Here is a 14743-nt window from a genome sequence, read left to right on the forward strand (position 1 = left end):
AAAACCAACCTAGATAAAACCCGAATAATGTTTGAATATAATTTGAATTTTCGAGGTGAAATGAGACAGTTGCGTAGCATTTATTGCTACTCGAAAACCGACGTGAAGTGATGACATGGTGGGACCCGCATTTTCAGACGCACTGTCATGCAACACTTGGGAGTATTTCGCTATAACGTCCGGCGTTAGTATGAGCTTGTAAGGACCGTTGAGTAAATCACGATGTAAATAGAATGAATCTCGTCCGTTGATTTCATTTGTACAGATCCGTGTGCACACACCCAACCCTCCTGCATTGTAACGTAATTCGAACTTTTTATTCTTTTTTTTTTTATTCAAGCTTTTGTCTTATTCAATTAAATATGCTCAGACTCTTCAGACGCGTGAGTGCATTGAAATTCGACTGGGTGTAAAACATTTACACTGTTTCTCCGAATTTTTGTAATTAACAGCCGTTTAATGCACAGACTAGTAGAGTTCCTATCATCTCAACTATCCATTTGATTTTATAAAGTGCGAGTGACCGCACCTAATAATTGCCCATTATCAGAGGCGTGTCTTTGCCTTTTTTTGTGACCGAGGCGTCATAATGGGGGGCAGTTGGGGTTATTTTCTCGGGGTGTATAATTGCTTACAGGGTAGTTATGGTTTTAATTAATATCAGCCGTTGGATTTGTATATTGTAGCTCAGTTATCATCTGAACCATTCAACCATTGTGTTCTTCGTTCGAGTGCTATGTAATTCCCCATTTTCTTGGTAAATTCAATTCGAATAAGAAAAGTAGAATTGTGTGGTGTGCGTATCGGGTTTAATGTGAGCGTCCAAATATCAACCACCCGATGAAAAGGGCTTCTCCCCCAACGGTTAAAAACAGGAAAAGATAAATTTTAAGACCGAGCCTATCATCTATTGCTTGCACCGGATTATATGACATGTATCTTGCATGGTCAACGCATGTCTGTCAATATTAACTCCGATTTATTCTTTGAGCGATGTGTTCAACGGCCATGTGGCTTCACTGCTCCCCTCACGAATCATAGCATGGCACATGTCCTATAATAAGAGGAATATGTGATCCTATGTAATCGGTCTCAGTGTATGTCGATTTATCATAACAATCTTATACCGTTGGATTTGTGTTTGATATCCATAACTGCACATCGCGTACAACGTGCCCATTCATACCGTGTATTCGGCATCACACCCAATGAACTCTCACCTATGTCTTCCCCAAAACCACACCCTTCTCTCATTTTCTTCCTCCTGTCGAATAAGAAACCTGAGAGACCGTTGTGTTACTATTGCCTGAAAAGCAGCGTGTCAAGGTGCTTTTTAGGCTTCCATCACCTCCTTCTGCCTGTTGTAGCAATATTCTCCAGCATTTGTATCAGATTGGGGTCTTTCACCCATTAGAGAGGTAGATGATTTTTATTGTTTTGTGTTCTTTACTTTTAATCTATTTATTAGACCTGAACCTAACAATTTTTGGGCTTTGTGTTGTGAGTGACGGCCTTGCACAATGGACGGAAACTGGCTATAAGTTCGTTCATCAAAAGTTAGAACCTCAATATCTTTAGAGAAGCCTTCTTCCTCGAATGAGCATTCTTCCTCAACTGGTTCCAACACCGAACGATACTCAACTCCTCCAGTGAAGACAGTCCACGTGGTCGGTCCAAGAACATAGTCTTGGAGGGTTAGTTCCAATTTCATACATTGTTGTTGTTGATTATTGTTTCATTTTTTATTTGTAATTTGCACAAGAACTTTGTATTTCAGGGACTGTTAAGGGGATTTTTTATGGTTTTATTATTTTTGTTTATTCTGTTATTAATGTTCGAATGTTATTCATGTTTGTTGGATTAGATTTTTTAGATCAGTTCTCATACAAGTCAAGTTCCTACATAATTTTGTAGATCTATTATTATTGTTCAAATGTTGTTTTAATTTTGGTAGATCTGTGTGTTTTTTTGTTTTTGTTTTTAAGTATATATTTTTTTTCAATCACCTAATGGACTGGTCTAAGAACTGATCTGTTATAACATATTTTTTGAAAAAAATTTATGGACATCTTTATTCTTTTTTTTAACGAAAAAATATCTCATACCAGTCGAATTCCAGCATAATTTTTTGTTCATCAAATCATTTCCGTGGAGGTATTTTTGTAAGTGTGTTCTTTTCTCGGTCACATCCATCCGCATGTGTTTACAAAATAATTGTCAAAGTTTTTTTTTCCCGACTTCATAATATCAAATAGTTTTTCTAAATGAATTTTTTTTTTTTTAAAAAAAAAGAAAGTGCAAATTGTTTTTAGGTTAGGACTTAGGACAACAACAATTTGCCAAATTACAATAGACTTGGTGCCAATTTGACAGTCTGTCACCTTTTTTACTTAAAACAAATTCATCAAAAGCATGTGTAGAATGGTACAAAACAAATTGACCCAAAAAATTAAAGCAAATTAATCAAAACTTTGTCAAAAACACATTTAGTACACAACACTCCAACAAAATAAATAAAATCACAAAACACTCTTATCTTTTTTCTTTTATACTTAATCAAATCTCATACAAGACACTCTAACAACTTAAAACAAGTTCAATACAATTTTATTTAATTAAAACAAATTTAATCAAACCATTAGCAAAAACAAATTTACTTACAAAACACTAAAAAAAAGGCATCAAGATAAAGTAAAACAAATTAATCGACCCGAAAGCAAAAAAAAAATTAAAAAAAAAATATATATATATATATATATATATATATATATATATATATATATATATATTTACAATACACAAAAAAAAAATTAAAAACAAGCACAATAAAAACTAATCAAAACATTATCAAAAACAAATTTATTTACAAGACACTCATATCTTTAACAAATTTATTTACACAACACTAAAAAAAAATTGTCTTTGAAACATTAGCAAGAACAAATTTTTTAACTGAACACTCTTAACTTCAAAATAAAACTAGCACAAATTAAAAAAACTAACCACAAACTAATCAAAACATTATCAAAAACAAATTTATTTAGAAGGGGTGATAAAAACGATAATTTTTTTTAATGTGGTAGATTTACCATGCTCACAGTACAAATTGAATGCTGTCTTAAATTCATGCTACATTTTGTACAGCAATATTCGACGAGAAGCAAGAAGCAGTGTTTTTCTGACATGTTAAAAACCTCTCATATTTGAAAGGTATTCCTCACAACCTGTTTCTAAATGTATGCTGTAAAAATAATTCAAGTTTATAACTTTTTCACCATAAGCATATATTGGAGTCTTAGACTGTAATTAATTTAATTTTAAATTAGGCTGCATTACAAATTACTTGCTACTTTGAGAGTTAAGTGTAATTTATCATATAGTCAAATTTTGTTAAAACATTTGACTAGCATTCCTAATAAACAAAAATATACATAAGTAAAAAATTTAATAGGGAAAAATAAAATGTAGCCCCCCATACTTTAAAAATTCTCAATATTACTACCCAAACAGAAAAGTACACTAATCCCTCTCAAATTACAATTCAATAGTCAATGTCCTCATAAATACCAATTGTGTCTATGTAAAAAATATACTTTAATAAAGGGTATCTTTGTCATTAGGGGGGACATTTTTTTGGTAGTTTAAGGGGGGAGATCGACACAATTGATAGTTTGAGGGACATAGAAAATGAGGTGGTAGTTTGAAGGGTTATGTAAAAATATGTCAACTTCATGTTCTTTTGGTTGGACATTTTTCCATATGTCATTACTATACCAAATTAATGTCCCTACTTTTCCTGACCATACTAGAGAAAACGAGACGCAATGCCAAAAGGAAAGGGAATTGACAGGACTCACGAGGAAGAGGACCTTTTGCTCCAACTTCTTCTAGAATGTGTGCATAATTGTACCATTGTCAGAGGGACCGTGAACCAAGATACATGGGTGGAGCTGACCAATATAATGAATGCGAGGACCAGTAGGGTGTTTACACCTAGCCAGCTATCATCGAAGTACACAAGGTTTTGAAAAGACCACAAAGACTTCTCAGGTCTGTTAAGTCATGAAACTGGCTTCGGGTGGGATCCCGTATTAAACACAGTCAATGGGACCCCGATGCAATGAGAGCATATCAAGATGGTGTGCTCTATCCCAAATGAGCTCAATGTGATCAATCTTTTATATAAATTATGGAAAACAACAAATCTAAATTGAGTACTTTTTCTGAGTTTTCGTAGGTGGATGAGAGAATCACATGCTTCAAAGCAAGGAGGTGCCATAACTATAAGCAACTCAGGATCCTATTCGATCGGTCCACTACAACTGGCATTCTCCGCCGGTCCTCCGCACAGTCCCTGCCTGACATCGATAAGGAAGCACGTCTTATGCACCATATGCAGACAGAAGGCATACACGTGCACGATGTTGGGGTAAGTCGTACAGGTCGACCAGAAGGTTATCCGTCACATGCATTTGTTGACTTGGCAGTCCGCATGATGATGAGGCCGGTGGACATTCATTTGGTGGAGGTCAGCGCAGTGGGAAAGAGCCAATGGCGGAGGATACAAGGGGTATGGGAAATGACTCGGCACGTGATATCGGATTGGGTGTCACAATGGGATCTACACGGAAAGGATCTTCAGGTAAAAAATCGGCAAGGCAAACAAAAAGCACGATGGTGGCTTTGAAGCAAGCTATGTACGATGAGTTAAGGAAGATGGCGAAGGCAAGGAAAGAAGTCTTGCTTCGGCGGAGTCAGCATGATATGAGTTCGACACAACAGCATGGCACTGCCAAATCTGCACTTCATGATAAGCCGAGCTTTCGACTTGCTAGATGAGTTGCAGCATGAGATTACTGACGAGATTTACATGGTTGCATCAGTTGCCCTGATGGATGAACGACTTCAAGCCGTGTGGGTCCGCATGACAAGAGAACACAGATTGATCTGGCTAAAAAAGCAAAAGCCCCTAGACTGACAGGCAGGATGAGATTGCAATGTGTTATCTTATTTTCACTTAACTTTGAGGATAATTTATGTTTTGAAAAATTGAAATGACTTCTAAAAGTAAAGTGTGTGCAACAAGTGTCAACAAAAAATTAAAGCACAGCGGAAAGTAAATGACACAGAGATTTTTGTTGACGAAGTAGAAACTCAATTAAGAGAAAAACCACTCCGGAGCAGCCAAACCCAGGAATTCCACTATTCAAAAGACAAAGCTAGATACAAGATAGTAACACTCACATGTACCGATGCAGTGGTCGTACCTTGATCTCTAACGTGTAACCCAACACGAACGCTTCCCAACCAGGTTCACCTACCTGAAGGGGTCTTCAATGGAACTCCTTACCTTAGAGCCGACCTCTAAGATAGACTTCGGTTTACAGCACAGCACACTTGAAAAACAGCTTCAGAGGAGATATCACGTCTTTGAGCTCTAATGGAATTTACACCGAATTCTTGTAGCTCTAAGTGCCCAGAGGCCCCTATTTATAGGCTAGGGGTCAGAATGGGCGTTAGGCAAAATAAGCCTGTGAGCCGTCCGGACGGTGAACCAGGGCCGTCCGGATGGACAACTGTGCGATAGGATTTTCCGAAATTTTCGCGGAGAAATCTTTCCTGTATAAGAACATCGTCCGGACGGACGCACGTCCATTGCAAGTAATTTCCATAACAGGCTTTGCGCGTCCGGACCAAGGGGCAGGAGCGTTCGGACGGCTAAACTTCAACACGCAATTTCCATATCTGATGCGTGTGCGTCCGGACCATGAGGGGGAGACGTCCGGATCGTTGAAGTCGAATCGGCAGTTTCCATCTACGATGCACCAACGTCCGGACCACAACTGTCAATCGTCCGGACGATCAAATTTTAACTGCGATTCTTGCCTTATGGAGATACGCGTCTGGACGGTATACCACATCGTCCGAACGGTTGATTGATCTTCCCTTTCTTGGAACTTGGAAAGAATCAGAGAACCGTTCGAGAACTGAGTAACGTTCGGACGTGCTGCTGAAACGTCCGGACGGAAGCAAGCTGGCATAGAAGATCCTCAATACTGTGTAGGTGTCCGGATGGAAGGAGGACGTCGTCCGGACGAATGATGCTGGACTGTCTGTGTCCGGACGGTATAGCACGTCGTCTGAACGGATGGAGCAGGAACAGTAGGCGTCCGGACGGGATGACACATCGTCCGGATGGCTGACAGGGAACTTGAATTTCTTCTAACTTCACTCTGAACAGTGGAATCCCTGTTTTCAGCATCCTTACATATAAGTGATTTTGTCCAAACACAGAATAAGGCCAAAATACTAACAAACTCCCCCTTTGGCCATTCTGGGACAAAAATCACTTGACCGGTTTGGAAAATACATTCCCGGTCGAAAAATAAAAATTACTCCCCCTTTTTGTCACAAAGGGACAAAGGGTAAATCAGAGTAATAAAAATTAACTGCCATAAAAATACTCCCCCTAACGGTCTCAGAAGGACCCGGGAAACAGAGTAATATATGTCCAAAAAGTTTTAACCAAAACATAAATTGTCTCAGAATAACAAAAGATAAAAAAAAAACTACAAAACATAAGAGGGAATCAAACATCCTCAGGCACGGGTAAAATCCCGTCTGCATCATCCTCATCATCACTGCCACTAGGATGATGATACTTCAGGCACTCCTGAAGGTCCAGCTGGTTATGTTCCACGCACCTGTCGATGGAGTGCACAGCTAACTGCATGGAACACATAGACTGCTGCATGGAGGTCATAGACACCTGCAAGCTGCTCATCCCTCCCTGAAGTGCAGCAATAGCCTCCATAATCTGAGCATAATTGACCTCTGGCTCAGAAGGCGGCACAGTATGTGAGGATGAAGCCATATCTGGAAAGCTGACTGGCATAGCAGCAGGTGGGGGCACCTCATCATTGGAGTCATCTCTCCGCAGCTGCGCATTAGACTTCACCAAAGTCTGCTTGTTGATGGGCTGCTGGATTTTCATCTTCGGTTTGCCATTGACATTGATGCCCGACTGAAGAATAATCTAAGTAAGGAGGCAGCCAAAAGGGAGACCAGCAGTGCTCTCATCACGGGCCTTTAATATAACCCCCAAAATGTGCTTGCATAGGCAGAAAGGCAAGCGGAGGTGGATAGCATAGACAAATTGGGCCCGTTTCAGGATCAGATCACTGCGCCGGGCAACCGGCCAAATATTCTGCTGAACGATCTTGGCCAACATGCGGTGGGAGGGTGACAGGGCACCAATCCTGATGGCAGTAGAGCGCTCCTCACCTTGGGGAACGGCACGGAAGAATTCCCTGAGATCATCCAGGGATGGAGGAAGCACCACCTCATTGTAAGGGCTAGCCGAAATCTCGAGCATTGGGTCTCGGATGATGTGACTGATGACCTGAGGATCAACAGTGATGAGATGGCCTGCAACGGAGGACTGAAGCACCACTCCATGATCATCATCCTGCACCACCTCCAGGTTGGTGTAGAACAGCTTGACCAATCTGGTGTACGCCACATAAGCACAGCTGTGGAGATATCCCCATTTGTACGTCTGGATGATGTCAAGTATGTTGTCCAGCAGTGGCACCATGATATCAGCCCGAAGAACGTTCCGCTCAGCAATGACGGAGCGGTCCATAATTTTGGCCTGAATTGTAGCCCTATCTTCCACAAGCCTCTGACGGACCCTGCGGGGTGGACTGCCGGCAGACATGATTATGCAAAAGATCCAACAAGAATTGTCCACAGAAAAATATTCTTGTTAGGATAACAAAAATTTGGCAGAATAACAGCAGTAAAAAGGACTTGTGAAATAAATACAAAATAATATCACAACTAAGTCCAAGAAATTTTAACATGGCAGATATATGCATCTCATATTTCAAAAAAATAAATAACATTCTAACAGCTTTTTAAAAGAAAATTGAAGAGAAAAAGAAAAAGAAAAAGACCTGAATTATGAGAGATATATGCAAAAAGCCAAAAACTTAAAGCCAACCTTACTCACAAACAGCCAAAAATTCTGATTTTGTGGGGTATGAAGTGAAATCGGCGATCTGGACATTTTATAGCCGCTGTGGGGTCCCTGTCTGGACGGTGTATTGATGACGTCCGGACGCTCGCTGCCTCGGAAAGGAGCAGAATGGTCGTGCGCGTCCGGACGATATAAAGAGACCGTTCGGACGATGATGACAGCGCGCGTCCGGACTCCGTCAGGTCCTGTCCGGACATGTGAGCTCCATCTTCGTCCGGACTCTAAGGGAGAGCCGTTCGGACCACCAGGCCGTCCGGACGTCAATATAGACCGTCCGGACGCTCCACACTGAAACACCAGAAAAGCTGAGAAGAATTTACAGAGATCAAATTTTCTCAAGTCAGTGTCAGAATACGCATGCATAATCAACTGATAACACAATCAGAGAGCATCTCAGAAATAAACAGAGATATAAAAGGAAGTTGAGATTTCAATTAGCACAAATAATTTTTTCTGATCATATAAAAATCAAATAGGCAACTCAACTCAAGCAATGCGTGTGTGTGTGGAGACTCTTTTCCCACAAGGTAAGACTTTCCAAGACATGACGAAAATGCAACTAGATTTTCTAGACATGAAAGAAAATCAAAGACAGATTAGCCAAAAGTCAAACCTTATAACTTGCTAGGGTCTAGACACCCTCATCTGATACACTCCCCCTAAGATACAGCACATATTTTGTTTTACTTGTACCATATAGGACATGATAAAATTTTTTACTTGCTCATAGAGGGCAAGGTAAATTTAAGCACATAAGGAGTGATTAAACAAATTTAAATCACATAACTTTTTATGAATTACTGCTCGAATCTTATGGTACTGCAAACTGTAGAGAGTGCCAGAGTTTATAGATGCTAGGTTCAACTAGCCTGTGGTCAATTTGGCCATCTTACCAAAGACTTCTTCTCTTATCCAAAATTTCCAAAAGCAAAGAGTCAGAGAAGGAAAGATGTACCTTTAGGGGAGCACGGGATAGTGCACTTTTTCATCGCATGAGGAAAGAAGCTATCCTACTTTTGCATAAACAGGAAAAACACTTGGCTAATATAGTCAAAACTCCCAAATATATCTAAGCATATTTAATCAATGCATACTGAATTGAGATATCAGGCAAGAATACATGCAATATCTAATAAGCCAAGAAGAAAAAAAATCCTGCAAATTCTCCCCAAATTTATTTATTTATTTATTTTTTTATTATTAAAAACAAACAAAACAAGCAATATGGAAATGACATCATATGCAAAGGTAAGATCACACCTGTAACTGCCCAGTGATGCCTAGTACAGAAAAACAGTCGCTTGACCTGCTTTTTCTGATGCCTTAGGATTAGGAACCAAATCCTAGGCATGAACACCCGAATCCGCTAGGTGCGCCTATTCCACCTCCTGGGGTAACTGTCCTTCCCAGCCCAAGTCTGCATTCTAGTGGGTGGTGGCTGACAAGACTGCATCATCCACTCCATCATGTTTTGCATCCAAACAGGAGGCTCACCGGTGTATTGCTCTTGAGGCCTTCTCAAATGCCTGGGTTTGCTCTTGTAAGTGCCACTCTGATTGACTGGTACAAACCGCTGTTGAGGCCGCTGATGCTGAGGAGAATGAGACCAAGGAGCTTGGAATTGATGTCTTGGTGCTTGATAGGATGCTTGATGCCAAGGAGTCTGACGCTGAGCTGCAAGTACAGTGCCATACTGAGCTTGTCTAGGCACTTCTTTCTTGGCTTTGGCCTTTTGTGCTTTCAAGAGGGAGCACTGAGGCCGTATATGCTCACTGAGACCGCAGTGATGGCAAATAGGAGGTCTTCTGATGGAATGAGGCTGCTGAGTGCCTGGAACATCATCATTGACCTTTTCCTTTTGTTTATCTTCAATAACTGGAGGAAGCTCTGGGACTGTAGGAGGCACAAACACAGTCTTTGAGGAAGAAGGAATATCAGAAGAGGAAGCTACATACCCGAGACCAGTCTTGTCATGTGGGCTCTTCTGGATGGACAACATACGAGTCAGCTTCTCATCAGTGACTCTCTCTAGCTGGAGCTGTGTCTCAAGTAGCTTTTCCTCGAGCTCCTGTATCTTGAGCAGTAATGAACTCTTTTCAGTATGCAGACTGTTCAGATCATTAACTTGCTGCTTTCGGCCTTCTCAAACTCTTTGTAGAGAGTTTTGTATGCTTCCTTGAGCTCTACCTCATTCTCACTATGCTCCGAATAATATGAGTCTTCTTCTTCAATATAAGGGGCCACAAAAGCCAGAAATTTGTCAGACTCTGGAGCATCTTCTTCGGACTCATCACTGAGAGTAACATTGTAAGCCTTCCCCTTGCCCTTCTTGAGATTCCCGCAATCGGCTCGGATATGCCCATAGCCTGAGCATTCAAAACATCGAGGTCCTCTGGGATCTTTCTTCTCTTCATCCTCTGGTTCAGCTTCTTTGAGAGGTTTCTTGGCTTTTTCAGAAAACTTATTCTTGAACCGATCATCTTTCATTAGTCTTCTGAAATTTTTGGCTAGCATCGCCACAGCCTTTTCTTCATCCTCAGATTCTTCTTCAGAGGAGGCTTCTACCTTCTTCTTGGAAGCCTTAAGAGCAATGGTCTTTAATTTCTTGACCGGGGGCAGAGACAGCTCGTATGTTTGAAGAGATCCAACTAGCTCTTCAATCTTCATTTCTTCAAGATCCTTGCTTTCCTTAATAGTCGTTACCTTAATCTTGAAACGCTCGGGCAAAGATCTGAGAATTTTTCGGATGAGTTTTACATCCGAGATAGGTTTCCCAAGACTCACCATGGAGTTCCTCAGGTCACTCATTTTGGAGTAAAACTCTCCAAATGTCTCTTCCTCTAACATCTTAATTTCTTCAAATTTTGAAATCAACATCTGAAGTTTGGCAGATTTTACAAGTTTTGTGCCTTCATATGTTGTTTCCAAAATTTGCCATGCTGCTTTGGCTAATTCGCAATTTGAAATTTTGGCGAATTCAGATGGAGAAAGTGCTTGGCATAGAGCATGGAGGGCTTTGTCATTTGAAAGACGAGCGTTCTTTTGAGGGACTAGTTCAAGTGTTGTATCCTCTGGTTTAGTCCAACCAGTCTCAACAATACCCCAACAGTCAATAGATTTCAAAAAGACACGCATACGTGCCTTCCAATAGCCATAGTTCGAGCCATCAAAGGCAGGAAGAGAATTAAGAGTTTGAGACATAATAAAGATAGAAGTCAAATATAAAAACACTCAAGAAATTAATCTTCTCAGAGTGTACCAAGCTTTGATACCAATTGAAAAATTGAAATGACTTCTAAAAGTAAAGTGTGTGCAACAAGTGTCAACAAAAATTAAAGCACAGCGGAAAGTAAATGACACAGAGATTTTTGTTGACGAAGTGGAAACTCAGTTAAGAGAAAAACCATTCCGGGGCAGCCAAACCCAGGAATTCCACTATTCAGAAGACAAAGCTAGATACAAGATAGTAACACTCACATGTACCGATGCAGTGGTCGTACCTTGATCTCTGACGTGTAACCCAGCACGAACGCTTCCCAACCAGGTTCACCTACCTGAAGGGGTCTTCAATGGAACTCCTTACCTTAGAGCCGACCTCTAAGATAGACTTCGGTTTATAGCACAACACACTTGAAAAACGGCTTCAGAGGAGATATCACGTCTCTGAGCTCTAATGGAATTCACACCGAATTCTTGCAGCTCTAAGTGCCCAGAGGCCCCTATTTATAGGCTGGGGTCAGAATGGACGTCAGGCAAAATAAGCCTGTGAGCCGTCCGGACGGTGAACCAGGGCCGTCCGGACGGACAACTGTGCGACAGGATTTTCTGAAATTTTCGCGGAGAAATCTTTCTTGTATAAGAACATCGTCCGGACGGGATCGCTCGATCGTCTGGACGGACGCACGTCCGCTGCAAGTAATTTCCATAACAGGCTTTGCGCGTCCAGACCAAGGGGCAGGAGCGTCCGGACGGCTAAACTTCAACACGCAATTTCCATATCTGATGCGTGTGCGTCCGGACCATGAGGGGGAGACGTCCGGACGGTTGAAGTCGAATCGACAGTTTCCATCTACGATGCACCAACGTCCGGACCACAACTGTCAATCGTCTGGACGGTCAAATTTTAACTGCGATTCTTGCCTTATGGAGATACGCGTCCGGACGGTATACCACATCGTCCGGACGGTTGATTGATCTTCCCTTTCTTGGAACTTGGAAAGAATCAGAGAACCGTTCGAGAACTGAGTAGCGTCTGGACGTGCTGCTGAAACGTCCGGACAGAAGCAAGCTAGCACAGAAGATCCTCGATACTGTGTAGGTGTCCGGATGGAAGGAGGACGTCGTCCGAACGGATGATGCTGGACTGTCTGTGTCCGGACGGTATGGCACGTCGTCCGGACGGATGGAGCAGGAATAGTAGGCGTCCGGACGGGATGACACATCGTCTGGATGGCTGACAGGGAACTTGAATTTCTTCTAACTTCACTCCGAACAGTGGAATCCCTATTTGCAGCATCCTTACATATAAGTGATTTTGTCAGAATAAGGCCAAAATACTAACATGTTTGTTTAATGTATTTTAGGTATTAGGTATGAAACAATTATATCGGGATGCAATGTGTTATTTTATTTTCACTTAACTTTGAGGACCATTTATGTTAGTTTAATGTACTTTTGGTATTAGCTATTGTACTGTGGTATGATTGGTTATTTGTGTTTTACTACGTGCGTATGTGACAATAATTGAATGTGTGTTTGCTGGTATTATTCACCAAATTATTTTAAGCTGTATTAAACTCAAATGTCACTGTTGGTATGCATTTCAGACGTTAATGATATTGGCTGCGCTGGACGTATCAGACGACGATGAAAATACCAAAATGCCGGCACACAACTTGCCATTACGAGGGGCCATGCATATAACGTGCATGCTGAACGGTAGCCCAACGCCGTGTAAGGAAATGTTTCGTATAGAGCCACCAGAGTTTATAGCTTTGTGTCGTGAGTTGAGGGAGCACCAACTCATGAGGAGTATAAGGCACCTTGATGTTGAGGAAAGTGTGGCTATATTTCTTATGATTATTGGCCACTGCCAAGGGCAGCAGGTCGCGTCAGATCGCTTTCAACATTCCACTGAGACAGTAAACCACAATTTCAAGATGGTCCTTGGTGCAATGGGCCGTCTGGCGAGGATTTACATTAGAGTTCAACACAGGACTGGGGTGCACTCACATGTAAGCGGTAATCCTAAATATTATCCTTGGTTCAAGGTGAGTTCATGTTCTTTTGTAACACAACTGTGTTATATTAATGCCACCTTTCAAATACTATACGCAATGCTCGAGTTTTAAGTTTTTTATTTTTTATTTTTATTTTTTTTATAGGATTGTATTGGTGATATCGACGTCATACACATAACAGCGGAAGTCCCGGTCAAGCACCAACGCCTCTTTCGTGCCGGAAAAATGAGTGCACACACAACGTTATTGCAATATGCGATTTCAATATGTTATTCACGTTCGTGTACGTTGGTTGGGAGGGAACAACCAACGATGGTTGTGTTTTTAAGGATGCTGTTATAGGTGACAACGGTCTTCAGTGGCCCACAGATGGTTAGTACCATGCTTTCAAAATGCAATTAATTTCTATCGGACATTTTATCATGTCCTTACACTAATTTTCACTGTTTTATTTATGAATGGCACTATTATGTGGCCAATTCTGCGTACCCATGCACGCATGGTTTTTTGCCTCAATATAAAGGGGAGAGGTATCATCTCAACGTGTTTCGCAACAGGCCTTTGCCACGTGGGTACAAGGAACTGTTTAACTTCAGGCATTCATCGTTGTGAATGATTATCGAGAACTGCTTCGCCAGATTGAAGAGGAGATGGCGTATTTTAAAGGGATGCCTGGGTACTTATTGGTGCGTCAACCTACCATTATAATGGCATACTGCACTCTACACAACTTCATCGAGGTACATAATTCGAATGATGAAATCTTCAACGGCACTGATGCAGCAGAACCAAAAATGGACGTCGATTAGACAGAGATAAGTGAGCAGCCAGATGAATATGGCAACAACGATGAGGCAGGCCCTTCAAATCTAGGGCAGGGCAACAACAACGATGAGGTAGGCCCTTCAAATTCAGGACATTATGATTTCTCCCAAGCAGTTGCCGTTGAAACGGGCCAATTTAGAGAAGGCATTGCACAAGCAATGTGGGTAACCCATCATGGACATGACAATGCGGATAATTAAAAAATTGCAATTATATTGTAGAAGTAGTGTATTTTGTTTTGGATATGCATGTGTTTTACGCATGTGTTGATTAATTTTGAATTAAATATTCTGTCATGTCAAATTTTGTACTCGTATCACCAAAAGTTTGTTTTAATTTTTTATACCGCATTACCAAGTAGACATGAACGTCGAGGTGAATTGTACATGTGGCTGGACCCATGAGACTCCTCGTTTCAAGAACAGAAAGGAACTATATGAGGCATTTTTACAAGTGTCCCCTAGGCAAGGTATGAACTCGTAAAAAAACGCAGGCCTCAAATTGAACCAGCATTTTTATGTTAATGATTTTATACGCATTTGTTGTATTTTTTAGCAATGGCAATCTCATCCCGTTTTAATGTGTTATTGTAGAATCATCCCGGAGGTTTCTACTGAGAAGATGAGTTGATGCAAAA

This window comes from Alnus glutinosa, chromosome 4 (assembly GCF_958979055.1).
Source record: "Alnus glutinosa chromosome 4, dhAlnGlut1.1, whole genome shotgun sequence".
Taxonomy (NCBI): domain Eukaryota; kingdom Viridiplantae; phylum Streptophyta; class Magnoliopsida; order Fagales; family Betulaceae; genus Alnus; species Alnus glutinosa.